Source organism: Chrysochloris asiatica, unplaced genomic scaffold, assembly GCF_000296735.1.
Source record: "Chrysochloris asiatica unplaced genomic scaffold, ChrAsi1.0 scaffold00052, whole genome shotgun sequence".
Taxonomy (NCBI): domain Eukaryota; kingdom Metazoa; phylum Chordata; class Mammalia; order Afrosoricida; family Chrysochloridae; genus Chrysochloris; species Chrysochloris asiatica.
In genome coordinates, this window is record NW_006408570.1 from 3,114,295 (window position 1) to 3,119,915 (window position 5,621).

Sequence of the window (5,621 nt, forward strand, 5' to 3'; positions counted from 1 at the left end):
GCTTGAGGACTAACGTGCGCCTCACCCAAGCCATGGTATTTTCAATAACCTCATATGCATGTGAAAGTTGGAACTGTAGAAGAATTGATGCCTTTGAGTTATGGTGCTGGAGGAGAATCTTGAAAGTGCCATAGGCTGCCCATAGAACCAACAGATCTGTGTTGGAAGATGTGCTGCCAGAGTGCTCCTTGGAGGCCAAGATGGCCAAACTTCGTCTCTCATACTTTGGACATAGCGTCAGGAGGGACCAGTCACTGGAGAAGAATATCATGTTTGGTAAGGTGGAGGGTCAGAGAAGAAGAGGAAGACCCCCAGTGGCCAGTGGCAGCATCAATGGGCTCATGCGTGGCAACAATAGTGAGGTTGGCCCAGAATCAGGCAGTGTTTCGTTCTGCTGTGCATAAGGTTGTTATGCGTGGGCACTGACTCTATGGCACCTAACAATCGTACATACACACAAGCTACCTTGAAGAAGAAAAAGGAAGCTGTAAGCCACTGTATAACATGGATTAACCTTGAGGACATTATATTGAGTGAAATTAGTCAGTCACAAAAGGAGAAATACTGCATAGTAAAAGACTAAGAAAAAGAACCCATACTAAATGGGGAGGGGGATTATTTGCTGGTGACCGGGAAGTAGGGGGTTGGATGAGGGAAGGGAAAGGAAGGTGGAACACAGGATAGTTTGGGTGGTAGAGAGGGGGGCAACACACAAGAAGGGGGAGGGGAATGGAAGAACAAGGTGGATGTGAAAATAATTAGGTAGGTTTGCATGGGTTAAGTGGGACATAGGTAAATAATGATGTATGCACAACCTTGGAACAATAGGGCCCTGGTATACAGGGATTGCGACATGGTTGGAATGGGGAAAAGGGGGGAAATAATGTTAAGATGCTTGGCTGTCTTTTGAATCTTGGTTTCCCTGGCATACCATTATAAAATAGACACTTGAAGGGGAGATAAAGGAATAGCCAGAAATATCACCATAGAAAGCTTGTAAGTCTGTTTTCTGCCTAAAACTGATTGGAATACCTAAAATGGGGCTACAACGTGCCCAGTGAAGGAGACTTCCTGGGGAGCTTTTGCATTACATAAGACCATTGGTGGAATCCTGAACCCCATCCAGAATCTTCAGAGGTGGGAAATTTCCACTTGAAAGGACAAGTAGACCAGCCTGGAGCAGCTAGAAGAACAGAAGATGTTTCTTGAAAGAAAGACTGACAGGAAAAATACAAAACAATAACGGCAGTCTGACTAATTACTACAAAAACAAGCAAGTTGCTCGCCCAGGAGACATCAAGTCAAGTTGTTGGGTCCCCTCAGGGCAAACTCCCTTCAAAGACTTAAATTCAATGGGAATACACGATCAGACATGCGCTCTCATTGGTGACCACATTCATCACCAATAAGGGGAAGTGAGGGAAAAACAGCAATGAAATTGCGAGCTAAGCCCTGCATTGTTCAATTGTTGTTGTTGTTGTTAAGTCGGTTGTCGTTGAGTCGGGTCTGACCCATAGCGACCCTGTACAGGGTTTCCGAGGGTATAAATCTTTACGGGAGTAGAAAGCCTCATCTTTCTCCCGCGGAGCAGCTGGTAGTTTCGAACCGCTGACCTTAAGGTTCGCAGCCCGATTCGTAACCACTACGCTACCAGAACTCCTGTGAAACCAGTGGATACCTAGTTGGCCAGCAGTATGGCAAGATCTGGGGACTCTTGGGCCCAGAGTCAGTGACATAGCCAAAGAGGACTAGAGTTGAGAGTGAAGCGTCCAGCTGATAAGAAGAGAGGGCATATGCATAAGAACACCCACACTTGCAAATAATACATACACATTTGACCTGGCTTCAACGACTGTATGATCAGAGCTCAACCAGAAGAAGAAAGAAGAGGAAAAAAAGAGTAATCTGATACAATTTGATGCAGTAGCACCCATGGATGCAGTAGCTCAAAAGAGGGAACAAATCTTTACAGCAATGATCATTCCCACCCCCTCCATACACAGAGTAGACAGGGATGGGCAACTTGGACATTGGCTATCCAAAATGGGGTGCTACAAAGGTAAGAAGTGGCTGGTTTACAAGCTTTCAAGAGGGAGCCTAGATCCAGAGGGCCATGAGGAAGGTAGAATCTCCACTGAGTAGTATCCAATCTGTCTGGGTGGACTGATGAAAGGACATGGGGATAGGTCTCTTGTAGTACAATAGTGAATAAGTGCTATCAGGACTGACTGTGAAGGTTGGAAATGTAAAGGTAGACGTTTTGTAGCAAAAGGAGGGGAGTGGTTGACTTTACAGAGCGGAGTGTGGGACCCTACCCAGAGAAACAATGACATCTGAGATGGAGGCAGAGATGATGACATGTAGAGATGGAGCAGCTAGGGATTCTAGACCCAGAGTGGGAGAGGGGCTGTGTGCTGATGACCAGGGGGCAGTCTTGCAGGGTATACCCTCTGGTTAGTTGATGATGCACGGAAGGGATTGTAACCATGACAATGAAACAATATAGGATAGGATGACTATAAAGCTAATGTTCTCCCATGTAAACTATCGCATAGTTCACAATAAAACATTAATAAAAAACATCTGCTGAAGAAATTTGGAAATCAATCAACCCTAATTTTATATTTGTTTTTCAAAATCCCTTTATGTTAAAGACTTCGACTAAATTTTTCTGGTCAACATTGATAGATAATAACTTACATATTTCTTACATTATTTTGGCTCCTAATTATAGTAGTCTAATTATTCCATAGCTATGTTTTAGTTTCTGATAACTCTATTAATAAAGGCATATAGTTTTGATTTTTTATTTGTAAGATTTAATAAGATGAAATAGTTAAGTGCACAGAAAAGCAGATAGAGTAGTGTACTGAACAACTTCATCATCTAAATCCTATTCAGGTCATCTATCTGTATGTATGTACATTGCTAAACTGTTTCAAAGTTAATGTCAGATGTCATGATAGCTCATTAATATTTTACCATGCATTGTTGTTTTTGTTGTGTGCCATCTAGATGGTTTCAATTCATAGCGACTCTGTATAGGGTTTTCAATATCAGCTGGTGAGTGTGAACTGCCGACCTTGCAGTAGCTCTAAAATATTCAGAATATTCTCCCTATTTACCGTGCCACCAGAAAAACTAATAATCCCCTAAACAGTCAGGAGTCTTGCTGTGACGCTGTGGGTTAATACGCTGGACTTCAAGGTCAGTTTGAACTTCACAGTTGGCAGTTCAAACCCACCAGCTGCTCCTCGGAAACCCTATACAGGCTCGCTATGGGTTGGAACCAACTCAACGGCACTTAACATCAATATCTAACATTCAGTAGATATTTTTATTTTTCAACTATTACAAATGCATTTTGTATCTGTGTTAGCTTATTATTTAAATGGTTGTTGAAATCACCGTTACCATTAAATAAATTATCACAGTAGTAATATCACTTATATTCTTAATTCTATTAAGTCCTTTAATATTCTATGCCTTTAAATCATACTAGCCTACTCAAGGACTTCTGATGTTGTGCTGTAGAATCAGCACTGGACTGTGAACCACAAGGTTGTCAGTTCAAACTCACCAGGTACTCCTCGGAAACCTTATACAGGGTTGCTATGAGTCAGAACTGACTCGACACCACTTAACAATAATAACAACAACAACAAGCCTACTCAAGGACCTTGCGATTGACCCTAAAACAAAGGAGCTTTGGGTATCTCTCAATCCACTGCCATCAAGTCAATTCTAACTCATAGTGTCCTTGTATAAAGTTTCTGAGACTATAAATCTTTATGGGATCAGAACATCTCATCTTTCTCTCATGGAGAGAAACTGGTGGATCTGGAGTGCTGACCTTGGTGTTACCACTCCAGGGCTTTTCATACAGCACCACTACTACTCCTTTTGGGTAGTTCAACCTTCTTTGTAAGTCCTGTCAAAACTCTTTTCCCATGTTCTTGACATTGTTCCTCATTTTCCATTCACCTGGCTCCTAAGCTAGTTTCATCTGCTTTTTTCACCCCTGGCCCTCTTCCAGTCTTGCCCTTGGCTCTTTCCTGGACAATTTTTAGATTTCCTCCCTTGAATTCAGTCCTTCAAATGTTCTACTCAATCAAAACAATGCCAACATCATCCAAATTATGCTTTTGAGGTTACTGAGGCTCCATATAGGGAAATGGGACATTTTTGCATTTAGTTCTGGTGGTGGCATGGGCATCATGGAGGATCTATCCAGCCATGCCAGTCTAGCCTTGCCTTGTGGTGGCTAACCACAGTTCCATTGCCTCATTCCTGGCTCTCATTTCTGCCTGACATCTTCAGATTGATGCTGCATTGAACTAGCTACTTAGTGCTGTGCTCCAGGCTTGCAAGAAAGATATTTTTTGCATTTCAGTTGTATTTGGAGTAGCAAAGTCCACCTTCTTAAGGTAGAGAAGGGCTAGATCAAGACATGAGAGTGGGGTGCCTGAGTAAGCTAGTGATTTGATGCTTCATTAAATCAATGCTTCAAAAATATTCAGTGTTTCTTTAGCAGGAAGAGTTAAGCATGATGCTGAGAAGAGTGGAGAAGGATCACCCACATGCACTTGCATACTTGACTCAACAGAACAAAAAGTCTTGTAGCTAATTGGATCCATTCTCCTTTTAAAATAGCTGGTACAGAGGGAATAAAAGCAAATTCTATTGAATGATGATGCACGGAGGAGATTGTAATCATTGCCACAAAACGATGAGTGTAAAACCAATGTTCTCCCATGTAAACTATCGCTCAATTCACAATAAAAACTTAAAAAAAAAAATGGTGGTGGAGAGGAGAGGAAGCAATATTGCTGAAGTTAAAGTCCAGTGCAAGAAGAGAGGACAGTGATCCAGAAGGCCATTTCATTTCAGCAGTTCATGAAAGCAGTGACAGCTGCTATCAGTCACTTACATCCCAGAATATTTGAGCTTCTTGGCCTCTCTCTACATTGGAAGCCAACAATGAGAGCATCTCCTGAAGGACTCATGTCTGCCTATCACTAGCATGGATTGCGTCACTGCAACTTGAGCTTTCCTGCCATACCAATGCCAGATAATACCCAGAGTTCAGATAAGACACCACCTATAGAGAGGCTGAGGGGCTGCCCCATTTACCACCCACCTCCCTAGTACAAGTGTCAAGAAGCTGCACTTCCTCTTCTAGCATGTGAAGATCATTCACAAACCATAACACCAATTCTCTAGCAAGACGCCAGTGACCTTAAAAGCTCCTATACAGGGACTGCCATAGTTCACATTAGGAGACACTGGATATTTTTAGTGATTCATTCACTTTTCCTACTCTGACAATACCAGTAATTGACTCATCTAGAAGGTGAGGCTATGTGTTAGGTTTATGGAAACTGCTCTGTGTTACAGAGGCTGAAGGCTTAATCTCTGCTCTGATCTACAATCTCGCTTATTATTTAAATAATTGTTGAAATGTCTAGTACCATTAAATAGATTATCATAGTAGTAGGCTGTCCTGGAATCAGCCTGGTTTTTTATGGCTTCTAGATTCTTTACTTGTAGCAAACTTATGGGGGCAATTGTATCCTAAAAAAAGTTTTCAGGTCTGGCAAAACCAACTCTGTGTCCATTCT